Here is a 16,589-nt window from a genome sequence, read left to right on the forward strand (position 1 = left end):
GGAACGGAACGGAAAATGGAAAATATATATTATGCAATAATGTTATGAGGAGGTCAACATTTTGCAAAATCAAAAGGCTTGTTATGATCAAGGGATGCAGAAATTACAGAGAGAAGAGGAAGTCATCCTCCGAATCCACCATTTCATATTGATACCTCATACTAATGCATTATTATGTATTTTTACACGGTGTATTTTGTAGATGAATGTACCAACAGGCGCTTGCTTAATAATTTGCATAGTAAGTTTTAATAAAAATATCAAGCAAGCGCCTGTTGGCACCATCTTTTTTCCCGGCTTTGTCATCCCTGCCTCAGATTTTGACGGTATGTTGTTTCACAAATGAAGAAAAAATAAATAAGATAACATACTGAAAAAGACTTGAATTATAATTGAACCCCTTTCAAATTCTATTATTTTATTATTACTTTATTCTGGCTGGCATCGTAAGTAAAGATTTTATAAGCCCATCCAATGAATAAAAGGTACAACACAACCAACCCTCCAACCCCCAAAACAACATTGTAAAAGATAAGATAATTTTTTTTAACAATTTTCCCCAAACAGAGCCTTCTTAAATCGAACGTGCTTTTAATTGAACAACATATGTTTAAGATTTGAATTTAGTTCTACACCTGGTACAATATACATTTATGTATCACATCAAATTTTAAAGCGGACTCCGGTGAAGAAAAAAGTGTTGCCTCATTTGGGATGAATCTATGTGAAAGTTCGTACATTTACCGATATCCTGCGGATTAGTGTTGAAACTGAAGAGATACAGCGGGAAAGAAAGATTGAAACAAAACCAATGTTAACTAGGGTGAAGTTTACGACCAATAGTAAGAGGAATTAACAGATTTATTTCATAATATATGAAATAGCTAAAAAGCTAACACAGAATTTATGCTTGAATGGAATTAAAAGTCATCTAATTAGTAATCCAAATGTTAAGCTATACAAGTATTTAGTTTAAAAATTAACTGCCAGAAGTCCTTCCTATTTAGGATTGGAGTGCTGCGGTTACTAAGTCTCCTGTTAGTTAAAAAATAATAAATCAAACACAAGATGTTTAACTTGTTGACTAAATAAGATCATGAATTATTATTGTTTTATACATATCACTCCCTGTTGTAAGTACACACATACACGGTATTGTGTGTAAATACATGTACATGTGCGTTAATGACGTTTTGTCACGGGGGAGGGGGGTATAAACCACGTGTGTTCTTTTCATTCTCTACCCATAGGTGTCACTGCTCGCTAACACCTCTGTCAATGCCGAAATTTTAAAATTCTTGTAAAATGCCTTGTAAATTCTTATACTAGTTAACGTTTAACTAAATTCGCTTAATCAATTTATAATGCATAATTTTAAGATAAAGTTGTTTTATCGCTTGTAAACAATTCCGAAATTGTTGATTTTAATCAAAATGAATCATCCCCCCCCCCTCCCGATTTTTACCGGTATAATATAATCTGTGAATGCAATCCTTTTGCGAACAAGACAACAAACACAACTTTGGTGTAAGCCAGGCAAGCTTGTCGGGAAGCCGGCGTTTAATAACTTTACAACAAATACACTACATGGTAACTGACTTAAACAAGTTTTATGCAAGTACTGAATTAAATAACAAAGTGTCAAGAAACCCCCTATCATTGACGTTAAAAACCGCCCAGGAAAAACCATAGATAAAATATTTGAAAAACTATGGAAACCTGTGTCCGAAAGCAGTTGTTAAATAACGTCTAAGGGTTAATATCGGACTTTATTCATAATTAAATATAATTTAAAAAATTGTGCTACGTGCACTTCGTGAGACTGGCTTAGAATGACCTTACTCATGATTTCGACACTTTATATAGGCCTTCCTATGGTTACGGCTTGTATTACTACGCATAGGCATTCGAATACGTTCCTATCATGCAAAGTTGTCCCGCTATTCTTCGAAACGCGGGAAATAGCATCTTATCTACATTATCTTATCTACATTAATCATTCTAATTCTTAAATTCCGTTCCGTTCCGCATTTTAGCAACACCCTGATGGCTGCAATCCCGAGGGAAGATTTTGCTTTTACCGCATGTTAAATGTATACAGGTAACAAAAAACAAAGACAATAAATTGATGAAATATGCGAGCTAGACTAGATTTCGCCTCTCGGCAACTTGACAATGTTACCCCAACCACCTCTTCAACCTTTCCCGTCATTTGCAATCGGAACTCCTCGAAATAACTGGCAATGCATCAAATTCGCTCATGGATGCCATCGTATTACATCCGAGATCTATGTCGAGTGCGCGAGACATTCGAGGAGTTCCGATTGCGCCATTTGTACACTAGAAGTATTTTGATTGATCAAAAAATAGGGTTACATCATATCTATGACAATGCAACAGGGAGAAGTCATTATGATCACCCGGGGGGGGGGGGGGGTCTTAAGAGATATATCTCTTTAGGTTAAAGGGATATCTCTTTATCTCTTTTTGAAAATTTAAAGAGACATCTCTCTAACTTAAAGAATTAGCCACGGAGGTCCCGTGTCGCGGCAGGCGTTGACACGATAAAGAACCCTCACTGCTACGGCCCTGAGCGCTAAGCATAGGCCTAAATTTATGGTACTTCACCTACAGCTGGTGACGTCTCAATACGAGAGGAAAATTCTCGACAGGACGTAAAAAACAATTAAATCAATCCTTGTATCTTAATCTGATAGGACTGTACATGTAATAACATGTCACTATGCTGTTCCTAAAGTCGAATTCTTCTGCCTGATCTTTAATTCACATCATTACTTTATCACTTCCTCCAACACCATCAATATATCTACACATCTTTAATACCCAATCAACTCTGGCTTACAATTTTCTTTGATGCGTCCTTGCTTTTATACTGATAAAAGGTTCTTGTACAGGAATAAAGCAAAGAGAAACTGTATTCTTTCATCTTTGCTGTTTGTAATAAAATCTACTATGTAATTGTTGAAATGGTCTTAAGATATAGGTCAGTTAGAAAATATATTATATCAATAGCATATGTGAATCATTATTTCGTGTTTAATTATTGTAAGATTTTAATTAACTTGTTAACCTTCTAAAGAGGTATTTAAAAGAAACCCCAAGACATAATTATGGGGTTTATTTTATTACATTTTCTCTGTAGTAGCATTAAACGTTAAATAAATATCATTCCACCTGTCTGTTTTAAAGACATGTTTACGAGAATACGTGTTAGAAACCGAGAGAAATTTTAAGATACATGTAGATTGTGAGCAATGAACACTTTCCCAAAAGATCACAGGCCTATTAGTTACTTTAGCTAATTCAAAATAATACCGCGAACTTTATTTCTTTCATCACAACCTATGTGAGCTAAATCCTTCATCACCGAGTATACCCCAAAATGCGGGGCGTAGGCTATGTTGTGACCGGGGTGTAGGCTATGTTGTGACCGGGGTGTAGGCTATACTATGTTGTGACCGGGGTGTAGACTACCGAAGCAGCAATATTGATGATCAAAGTTCATTTTTGCATAATCTCTCAATTCATGGATGTATTTCGCAGGAAAGCATATGGTTACTGAAGAAAGTATAATTCAGGAATATATGTAAACAAATATATCCACTGTACATACACTTTCTTGTTTTATCAAACACCTCAACACAATTCTGACAATCAGGTCAGGGCAAGTTTGGCACTACCGCGTGTCTATGATCAAATATCAGGACAACCGCGCTTTGTTCTATCGTCACTTTTATATGACCAATAGTTACATAATTGAAAGTAAGGCAAACACGGGCCCCTAGACACATCAGAGGTAGGATCAGGTACCTAGGAGGAGTAAGTATCCCTTCTTGACTGGTCACACCCGCCGCGAGTCCTCTATCCTGATCAGGTAAACGGAGTATTCAGTAGTCAAAATCAGTATGTAAAGAACGGCATTACATGTACAATTGGTATTTACACACGTAATGACAGGTTGTATTAGCAAATATTAAGATCATTATAATGACCAAAGAATTTTCAAAGTCGTCAAATACAACTTTTAAAAATCAGTTTTATAAGAACTGATCGGGTATGGAAATGATATAATTGAAAACAAAGAAAATAATGGTATAATGGTAGATCTACTTAAAAACAGCTGAATGAGTGAAAGTTGCAGCAAAATTCTATTCAAACCACAATTTACACCAGTGTAACTGTAACCAACTGAAATCGCGGTGAAAGAATCTCAAGTCAAGAACAAAATCAACGGTTGTAAAAAACAGAATAGACAAGATAAAACCTAGAGGGGTTCCACTAGCCCATTCTGCTCTGGATGCAATTTCCATTGCAATAACTTACTGCCGCATCAAATCATCAGTTGAAAATGCATTTAATGACGATGTCGATCTATGTGATGAAGAAACAAACCCAACATTACGTTCAGAGGTAAATAATGATAAAAATCACGTTTTGATACAAGATATATTACTATTCATGTCTTTTTCATGTACATAGATCTTAGCGTCTTGTATGTAGGTAGAGAGCTATATGATATTATTTAAATGCATTTATTTGTCAAATAAATATACGTAAAGAGTTAATTAGAAAGTACCATTGCTATTTATCATGAATATCGTCCAGTTCCGCGCCATCTTCAGCTGCGAAGAGGAACATCACCGGTAAACAGAACACGTGATATCCCGATTCCTGGAGATATCCGAAGAGAAACATGGTTCCAAGATTAAGAAATTACAGTAGAAGCCAGCTCTATCTAATAAAACAACACTCACGCGCATGGAGACTATTTTGAGATTTACATTTTGCCTCTAGAGATTTCTAAATGAAATATAGAAAAGATTTACTATGATTTTGATCTAAAATTTCTAATCAAGATTGTGTGAAGTTGATTTTAAGCATCGTGATACGTTATTGGATTTAAACGGTCTCTCACAATATGGTCTCTTCTTGTAAGTCTGTCTACAGCATCGACAATGTTCCAATGTTCAGCTATACGTGCAGGGTGACAATGTGAAGTCAGTATCAATGGATAGATTTGCAAAATATGATTACAGGTGTGATCAAAATTGTCAATCCCTCATTTCAAAATATCTCAACAAATAGTTATAACTTCAGCATGTATTTCAATTTCATATGACAAACATCAATAGCGAGGCATTCTAAAGCGAACTGTCTCTGTCCCAGCAACTCATGTGAATTCGGGGGTGGGGGTGGGGGGTGGGTCCTAGTGTTAGTGCCGATTATAATAAGGGTATATTAAGTACATTATTTTACATTAACATGACGATATTGGCGCAATCAATGCCTATAGGATTACTTGTAGCATTATCGGTTCTACTTTAGTGTGTCATTACCAGTTCTGTTTTAGTGTGTCATCGCCGTCACAGAAAGAAATTCAGCACGAATGAAATTTCTGAATTACATTATTGATAGTGTTGATTTTATTGGTAAGTTTTACACGAAAAGTAATAAAAATATACGAAAATGGTTTATCTATTATCGCACTAATTGAAGGACCGAATTATTGGTCAAAACTATCTGTTCCAATATAGACAGCATGGCGTTGTATGATTTAGTATAAAGCGAAGATAAAGTGCTATAGGACGGGCAGACATCTTTGATGATGAAACCTTTCTTCTTATTTTCGTCATAAAGCCTTGCCCTACATTAACCGATGATCCCTCATTTTGCGTTAAAAAGATGAAAGATTGAATGCTTCAGAGATAAAATCGTGACAATTGGAACCGCCACTGATAAAGCGCAGCGAATCAAATGAAAAAAGAGTTTTATACTCGTAAATCTAACACAAATTTAATCACTCACTTATAAGTTCAAACCTGAATGAAATAAACAAAATAATCTACCTAACGGATGTAACGTGTATATATCCGATGTTTCAACAGGTATTACTGACATGTATCACACGTGTAATATACAATGTGTTTATCCAACATCGAATTCTGACACGTGTACAAAAACGAGATATCTGTATCTATTCGATATCTGATGAAGATGAAATGATTGGAATCTGTTTTAACATTGTTTGATATCAACTGTTCAATGTACAGGGGGGAGAAATTCCGAGGAAATTTGGAGGGGGCACATACGTTTTGTTCCTTATCATCGAGATTCCTTATATCCATGTCAGGATTTCAGAGATATCCAAGAATATAAAGAAATTCCTTTAAACAAGAGCCTAGTGGCTTTTAATGACGATTACTTGAGTACCGCACACACAAATACCAATATACAGGAAGTGTTGCATATTCATGGTGTAATATTAGTACATCTTTAATATTCATGTTTTCCCTGTTGCTTCTTATATCATTCTTTTCACCGACTACATCCCTTTCTCGGGACAAAGGACTTAATTTTATAAAAGAAACAAAACAATGGAAAATAATAATATTTGTACACATTTTCTTCAGTTTATTTTCCTCTTCTTTCCCCACGTTTCTAAGTACATGTAATTTCTTGTGTTTGTTTCACTGGATCATTTGTTAAGATTAGTATCACCATCATATAGTTTATTGTAGAAAGGAGTTTTAGTTAATTAGTGTGGAAATATGGAGGGGGCATTGTTTTGTTTTGTTGCTGTTTTTTTAAATAAACTTCTTTGTACTGAGAAAGGGAAGGGTCGTCCCGAAAATTCAACAATTTCAAATTTTCACTTTCACATTTTGCCTGCTTGATGTCCAGCAGTAAAGAAGAAACTTTTCTATTGTATTTTCAATACGTTATGTATATGACCAATCTAGCACCACTGTGGTACATGTACCTGAACCCTGGAGTCATGACTTTCACAATTTTGGTAGAGAGTTAAATGCCTATTTAGATCATTGTGATCATGCAAACATGTTGCCTCCTTGATACCCAGAAGTAAAGAAGATTTTCTAAGATATAATGCATTCTTGATATATGACCAACTTAGCTCCAGCCTGGGCCATGAACTCTGAACCCAGGGGTCATGGATTTTACAATTTTAGTAAAGTCCTCATGGCCTCTTATAATCCTGCTAATAGTTTGATTGCTTGATGTTCAGGAGTAGGAAAGAGTGTGTTTCAAACCTAACATTAATTTTGATGGTTTGACCACGCCCCTCAAACCTCATAGAGGCAATAAGGTCCATGAAATTCACATTATTGTTCCCCTTCGCTCACAGATGAACGAGTGAAGATAAGAACAGTGGTCAATCTCATAACTCCCATAAAGAATACAAAATCAAGAGAAGGGCAAACACGGATCCCTGGACATACCAGAGGTGGGATGTTATACATGTATACCAAACCTGGTTAAAATTGGTTTAGCCGTTTCAAAAGTTTTCGGCAGACGCCCGACCCGATAGACTCAAGAGATCTAAAACAAAAATACTCTGTTACATGTATTTCCTAACAGAGACCATGTCCAATACATTTTTATATAACATGTCTTTGTTATTTACAGTAATTGGAAGTACTTTGCGTCAAAAGTGACACAATTTCTCAATTTCACTCAAATTTAGTTAAAAGGCTAACATTCGTGAACGGGTTTCTTTCAGAACAAAAAAGCGCGGCTTTGGAGAAACACATTTTTTCTATGACATGTATGTAAAGTTTCGGCATTTTTCTATCCAAAGTGTAACTGATACAGCAGTTATGTTTGTATTTCCGAATTCCAAGAAGAAAAAAATAATACAGGAGTCTAAATGCGCTAAAGTCAATAACACAAATCTTTTTTCATCTGAAGCCCCAGCCGCCTCTTACCAGAATGCATTGCAGTCTGTCAGAAACCTGGTCTGAAATACGTGCAATGTGTTGATTGTGTAGCGTTTTAAAACATCGACGCCATGTGCTCCTGAAAAAAGGCACACTAAATTAATTGCTTAATTGCACTGAATGAAAGGAGAGCGGGGTTTTCGATCAGTGATTCTCTGAGGAATTTGTCGTTTTCCCACATCGACGATTTTGTTGGGTTTTTTTTTTTAAAATACAACTTACGTTTAATTAGGAAGCAGTGCTATTCATCTTCTGCTCTAAGAGAAAAAAAAGCGATAATCACTCAGTCTATCGAGGAACTAATCGGGATCGGACTCAGTTCATTCAGAGAGTGCTACGGAATGCCGGGATATCTTTAAGAGGCTGCTTCCACGATCTGTCTGCGCATTGTGTTTTTTCTCTTGAAATCACAAAACTGTTTATTGATAAGGACTGTCAAATCGAAAAAGGTAAGATATCATTTGTGGTAAAAAGCATATTAGGAAATTTAAAAGAATATGTAGACATTTTATTTCTGCTCGTTTCATCTAATATTAAAGTATTCTGTCAATTTTTTTTTCAAAAACTGAATAACATACATGTAAAACCATGCTACATAATGAAATATTCCCCAATCCGTCCCTCTATCAAACGCTTTTATAGACTGATAATTCTACTCGTTAATTATAAGGTTTGTTGGATCAATTCATGTTTTTATCTTACCATTTTCCTATTAATTTGATTTTGACATCCATGTATGAGGGCGAAGACATCATAATACAACATTTAAAAATAAGTACGAGATTTCACTGGATTCTGTGAACCAGCTGCTACAAGTAAAGGATATAGATAAAAAATATCACTGACCTTTGTATCTCATTACTTATCAAAGATACGCGAATACCAAACGTGTGGTAAAAATCTTATAGTGAAACATAAAGGTGTCCTAATTGAAAGAATTTGTGTTGAAAGCATCCACAAATCACATTTATATTGGACTCGGGTTTTCTCATTTTACCGGAAAGTGCTTTGAGTTTTTTCGGAATATTGTCAGAATCCTTCAATACCAGTTATGAGGTCTGTAAATTCTGATACACGTTATCTTGTAGCTTCAAATAAGATTATCTATGGTGGAGAAAAATTTAAAGTCAAGGCTTAGGTTCCTCAACAGCCATTGGATGACCTAAAATTCGACCATTCTTTGACATTATGTGATTTTCATTTTGAAATACCTAAAAGCTAAAATAAGAATTAAAAATTTCAAAGAAACGTATTCCCCTCTGGAATATTTACGTCACAAAAAATTTAGATACATGTGTATTGCGGTGATTTGAAATTGCGAAAAAAAATCAACTTTTCAGGGAGTCATTCGAACAGAAATAACGTCATTCGAACGAAAATAACGTCAATCGAACAGAAATAACGGGGCACGCGTGTCCATCAAAACTACAATAACGTATTTGCTGCATTAAAGATTTAGATTATCGTCGTCGACACATGCGGACAATTCTTCCTGAAACGAATAGTAAATAAGCTAATTTTGATTCATTTCAAAGAAAGTGGCCTGGAATCCATGTCTTCTGATGCCACACATCATAATTCACGGCTGAAATTTGGATGAGTTTTTAGGTCTTGCCTGTTTAGCCAAAAATAAAATGAAAACAATTTTCTAATCAAAATACATGAAACATTTTATTGAAAATTAATCAGAATTAGGGCGAGATAAGATTATCCGCACTCCTAATACTTTCTCAGTATTTTCAAACTCACTAGCCTACCTACCGTTTAGGAAAACAAATATGTAGTGGGTCTTAATAAAACACCAAATTCAAGTTTAAATTTTTCAGTTATGATTTTGATATATTCGGATTCCTGGGGGTTTTCTCTATAAGAAACACACAAAACCTAATTTTGTGATTTTTATGTCATACGACCCCTTTTCTCATACACTGGCTCATATAAAGATACAAAGAATACACTGGAACCATCATATTTAGGTAATAATTTGATCACTAATTACATGTAGGTGTGTCTTATGCTATATTTTTCCCCTTTTCCTTTTATATCGTATTCATGTTTAGATACTAATTTTAGATGTTAATTTTATGTTTGTGTATATGTTTTAATGCAGGACCACAATGGAAACTAACTATATGCTAATTTGTGTTATCCTGGATAAACAAAGGCTATTATTATTATTATTATTACATATTACATAAAATGATAGAATTTTGAAACCTACTGTCATATACAATGTATTTCAAACCAACAAATCGAACTTTAAAAACAAAATCTTTAAATTATTTATCAAAATCATTCTATATTTCTAAGAAGGTAAGTATAATTTATACATGTATCATCATGAATGTAATTTTGAATAGTAAACAGATTCTTTAAAGATTCCTATAATCGCATTTAAAACTGTCACGTAAAAACTCCTGAAAGCAGAATGGGAATACTACAGGAGCGATAGAAAAGGACGCTCAATATGCTGATACTTACAATGTTTTTGGCCTACTTACTGTTTTATCATGATCATATCACTGCAATGTTTTAGTTAAGCTTAAGAACAAATTAGAGAAGCTTCGCTAGGCCGCGAATTGGACGCGCGTGTGTGTCCCTCCATTGCAATCTCGTATGCATCACCTGATTCCATCATTGACAAAGTTTCCGGCTATTTCCGATTTTAACAAGCATTTCCATTGTTTTATGTATGAGCAGTGAATTTGTTCCTCCAGTATTAGATATCTCATTACAACCTGATACATTAGAACGTCATTTCCATGATGTATTTTGTATTGATAATATCTTTCTTCATCTCAGTCTATCGGATGTAAGTGTACACTTAAGAAAGCCGGTAGATGCTAGGGTATAGAATTAATATTCTTCCAACTGGCGGTCGCCACTTAATTTATGGCAGTGACCTTTACCTATACAAAATGACCTTGTATATATTTTTCTGAAGATCATCTGCCTGTTACTTATTTTTGTGATATATGATCAATACCAATTCAAAAACTGTTGAAATAAGGAACTTTTTCCTCATATATGGTATACCTGTACTCTTTGAGTGATATTGTCCCGTGGAGATCCGGGTTAGAATAGTTCTCTTGCTTGTCATAAGAGGCGACTAAATGGGGCGGTCCTTCGGATGAGACCGCAAAAACTGAGGCTCCTGTCACAGCAGGTGTGGCAGGGTAAAGATCCCTCCCTGCTCAAAGGCTATAAGCACCGAGTGTAGGCCTAAATATGCAGCCCTTACAGTGAAATATTCTCAAGAGGGGCGTTAAACAATATTCAATAAATCTTCCATATACAAGGAGTAATTTGTGAGTGACCTTGGCCTTTATAAAATGACCTTGAGTGACTTTTGTCTGAGAGCTTGTTACTTTTTGTGTAAAATATATCAATTCCTTTTCAAAAGCTGTTGAAATAAGGAACATTTTCCCATTATAAGATACTACCCTATATGTTCTGAGCGACCTTGACCTTTTCGAAATGACCTTGAGTGACCTTTCTCTAAAATCCATTTGCTTGTTACTTATTTGTGTGATATATGATCAATATCTTTTCAAAAACTGTTGAAATAAGGAACTTATATAAGGTATATGTTCTGTGTGACCTTAATATTTCAAAAATTACCTTGGTCCGATAGTTCCCTGTATCTAAAGAATATTTGTGATCAAAATTTTTGATGAAAGGTTTAAGAGACTGTTGAAATAAGGAATTTTTATATTCTGGGTGACCTTGACCTTTCCAAAATGACCTTGTGAGACCTTATTCCACAACTTGTCTCAAGGAACATTTGTGATCAATTATATATCTATTTCTGATGAAACAATCAGCTGAGGATTTGTACATTGTTTAATGCATGAATATATCACCTTGTTGAAATTTTCTTGCTACTTTTTACGACAAAATCTAGCTATCAAAAAAGATATTCAGCTGAATTTTTGTGCATTGTTTTATACATGTATATATGAAAGTAACGACAGAGAACAGTGATAAATCTTACAAATAATATAAAATTAAGAGTAGGGCAACCGCGGACCCCTGGACATAACAGAAGCGGGATCAGGTGCCTAGAATAAGTAATCATTCCTTGTGTTTACCGGTCACACTCACCGTGAGCCCTATATCTTGATCAGGTAAATGGAGTAATCCGTAGTCACAATCAGTGTATGTAAAGAACGACCTAACAAGCGGTCTGTAACGAGTCAGTAATCAGTCAACCATCTGATGACAGGTTATATTAGCAAATAAGATTATTATGCGAAATGCTGACTTAAAATGAGACTGTTGAAAACCCTAAAACATCAACTTATTTGCCAATAGTCTGTCTCAATTTACAAATTAATCATATGCAGAACATGTTCGCGTGTATGAAATCAGTTGAGTAACATATATCTAATACATAAATAACATTCAATACAATAAAACAAATTATGCATGTTGTTGAAGTAACAATAAACATTTTCACCACTCGAAAATTATCAATTTTTTAAAATCGGCTGCGCCTCGGTTGGTCATGATTTTTTGGGGGTATATTTTAAAAAATACGGACTTACATTTTTTTAATAATCTATATACTGACTGAATACTAGATCTTGACGAGACACTGACTGTACACTAGACATTGACTGGACAAAAGACACAGACTGTACACTAGACATTGACTGGACAATAGACACAGACTGTACACCAGACACAGACTGTACAATAGACACAGACTGTACAATAGACACAGACTGTACACCAGACATTGACTGGACAATAGACACTGACTGTACACCAGACACTGACTGTACACCAGACACAGACTGTACACCAGACACTGACTGGACAATAGACACAGACTGTACACCAGACACTGACTGTACACCAGACACTGACTGTACACCAGACACAGACTGTACACTAGACACTGACTGTACACCAGACACTGACTGTACAATAGACACAGACTGTACACCAGACACAGACTGTACACCAGACACTGACTGGACAATAGACACAGACTGTACACCAGACACAGACTGTACACCAGACACTGACTGTACACCACACACAGACTGTACACCAGACACTGACTAGACACTGACTGTACACCAGACACTGACTGTACACCAGACACAGACTGTACACCAGACACTGACTGTACACCAGACACAGACTTTACACCAGACACTGACTGTACACTAGACACTGACTGGACAAGACACAGACTGGACAATAGACATTTACTGGACAATAGACACAGACTGTACACCAGACACAGACTGTACACCAGACACAGACTGTACACCAGACACTGACTGTACACCAGACACAGACTGTACACCAGACACAGACTGTACACTAGACACTGACTGGACAATAGACACAGACTGTACACTAGACACTGACTGTACACCAGACACAGACTGTACACCAGACACTGACTGTACAACAGACATTTACTGGACAATAGACACAGACTGTACACCAAACACAGACTGTACACCAGACACAGACTGTACACCAGACACAGACTGTACACCAGACACTGACTGGACAATACACACAGACTGTACACCAGACACAGACTGTACACCAGACATTGACTGGACAATAGACACAGACTGTACAATAGACACAGACTGTACACCAGACACTGACTGTACACCAGACACTGACTGTACACTAGACACTGACTGCACACCAGACACAGACTGTACACCAGACACATACTGTACACCAGACACTGACTGTACACCAGACACAGATTGTACACCAGACACAGACTGTACACTAGACACTGACTGGACAATAGACACAGACTGTACACGAGACACTGACTGTACACCAGACACAGACTGTACACCAGACACAGACTGTACACCAGACACTGACTGTACACCAGACATTTACTGGACAATAGACACAGACTGTACACCAGACACAGACTGTACACCAGACACAGACTGTACACCAGACACTGACTGGACAATAGACACAGACTGTACACCAGACACAGACTGTACACCAGACATTGACTGGACAATAGACACAGACTGTAGAATAGACACATACTGTACACCAGACACTGACTGTACACCAGACACTGACTGTACACTAGACACTGACTGCACACCAGACATAGACTGTACACCAGACACAGACTGTACACTAGACACTGACTGCACACCAGACATAGACTGTACACCAGACACAGACTGTACACCAGACACAGACTGTACACCAGACTCTGACTGTACACCAGACACTGACTGTACACCAGACACAGACTGTACACTAGACACTGACTGTACACCAGACACTGACTGTACAATAGACACAGAATGTACACCAGACACAGACTGTACACCAGACACAGACTGTACACCAGACACTGACTGGACAATAGACACAGACTGTACACCAGACACAGACTGTACACCAGACACTGACTGTACACCACACACAGACTGTACACCAGACACTGACTGTACACTAGACACTGACTGGACAATAGACACAGACTGGACAATAGACATTTACTGGACAATAGACACAGACTGTACACCAGACACAGACTGTACACCAGACACAGACTGTACACCAGACACTGACTGTACACCAGACACAGACTGTACACCAGACACAGACTGTACACTAGACACTGACTGGACAATAGACACAGACTGTACACTAGACACTGACTGTACACCAGACACAGACTGTACACAAGACACAGACTGTACATCAGACACAGACTGTACACCAGACACTGACTGTACACCACACACAGACTGTACACCAGACACTGACTGTAAACTAGACACTGACTGTACACCAGACACAGACTGTACACCAGACAGACTGTACACCAGACACTGACTGTACACCAGACACAGACTGTACACCAGACATTGACTGTACACCAGACACTGACTGGACAATAGACACAGACTGTACACCAGACACAGACTGAACAATAGACACAGACTGTACACTAGACACTGACTGTACACCAGACACTGACTGTACACCAGACACAGACTGTACACCAGACACAGACTGTACACCATACACAGACTGTACACCAGACACAGACTGTACACCAGACACTGACTGGTCAATAGACACATACTGTACACCAGACACATACTGTACACCAGGCACTGACTGTACACCAGACACTGACTGTACACCAGACACAGACTGTACACCAGACATTGACTGTACACCAGACACTGACTGTACACCAGACACAGACTGTACACCAGCCACTGACTGTACACCAGACACAGACTGTACACTAGACATTTACTGGACAATAGACACAGACTGTACACCAGACACAGACTGTACACCAGACACTGACTGTACACCAGACACTGACTGTACACCAGACACTGACTGTACACCAGACACAGACTGTACACCAGACACAGACTGTACACCAGACACTGACTGTACATCAGACATTGACTGTACACCAGACACAGACTGTACACCAGACACAGACTGTACACCAGACACAGACTGTACACCAGACACTGACTGTACACTAGACACTGACTGTACACCAGACACAGACTGTACACCAGACACTGACTGTACAATAGACACAGACTGTACACCAGACATTGACTGTACACCAGACATTGACTGTACACCAGACACTGACTGTACACCAGACACAGACTGTACACCAGACACAGACTGTACACCAGACACTGACTGTACATCAGACATTGACTGTACACCAGACACAGACTGTACACCAGACACAGACTGTACACCAGACACAGACTGTACACCAGACACTGACTGTACACTAGACACTGACTGTACACCAGACACAGACTGTACACCAGACACTGACTGTACAATAGACACAGACTGTACACCAGACATTGACTGTACACCAGACATTTACTGTTCACCAGACACTGACTGTACACCAGACACTGACTGTACACCAGACACTGACTGTACACCAGACACAGACTGTACACCAGACACTGACTGGACAATAGACACAGAATGTACACCAGACACTGACTGGTCAATAGACAGTAACTAGACACTGATTGGACACTCATTTAAAACTTTATACATGTAGGCTGCATCTGACGTAAATCTTAGTTATTGCGTGCTTGACAACTCGAGGAGAAGTTGAATGTCCCATATCGTGTAGATAAACAGATCAAAGTGAGAAAACTGATTATTGAATGCCACAGACACTAGTCCTTTTTTAATGAAAATGAAGTTGACTGGATATGATAAAGCGCGGTAATGGAGCGATATTGAATACGAGGTTGAGCAATCTTGGCGTAGGCATGCAATATGATTAAGGGTACCGAATAACCCACTTATGTTGTGCTAACAGGTCACATTCAAGATATGAATTATTCAAAAATATTTAGATTTTCTTCTCTTGCAATGAAATGAGAGATTTGATAGATTTAGAAACCGTGTCATTGTCCGGAATGTGGGGCACTTACTTTACAAAAGTTGTTTTAATGTACCTTTAGATCTGGGAGAAACAAAATCTCAGCATCCCAAAAGTATTAACGCGAAATCCAATAATATTAATAACTGGAAGTATTTTCACCTCTTTTCTGTAAAAACAATTAACAAAATATTATCTAGTATTTGGGGAGGGTTTAGTAAACACCAGAAATTGGTTCCAAAATTTACATCAGTGCCTAGTGGGCTGTTTAAGAACTGTAATACTTTTAAAAAAATAACTAAATATTATGTTGGCTTTGAGAGTTGCAGTTCTTGTTCTCATGTATTTTCAAGAATGAATATCATTTTATGAATTTACCTTCTCTGAATCTTTTTTCTCATATTTCTTTTGAA

The 16,589-nt window shown here is 37.3% G+C and overlaps 1 protein-coding gene across 1 annotated transcript in view; it reads left to right on the top strand.

Moving 5' to 3' along the window:
• The first annotated feature begins 7,793 nt into the window (after positions 1-7,793).
• Positions 7,794-16,589, top strand: part of LOC125650385 (C-C chemokine receptor type 1-like) — a 37,933-nt gene continuing 29,137 nt past the window's right edge. The window contains exon 1 of the mRNA XM_048878648.2: positions 7,794-8,206. The gene's annotated coding sequence lies outside the window, so the exon portion shown is untranslated. The remainder of the gene's footprint in view (positions 8,207-16,589) is intronic.

Source organism: Ostrea edulis, chromosome 5 (genome assembly GCF_947568905.1).
Source record: "Ostrea edulis chromosome 5, xbOstEdul1.1, whole genome shotgun sequence".
In the NCBI taxonomy this organism is placed as follows: domain Eukaryota; kingdom Metazoa; phylum Mollusca; class Bivalvia; order Ostreida; family Ostreidae; genus Ostrea; species Ostrea edulis.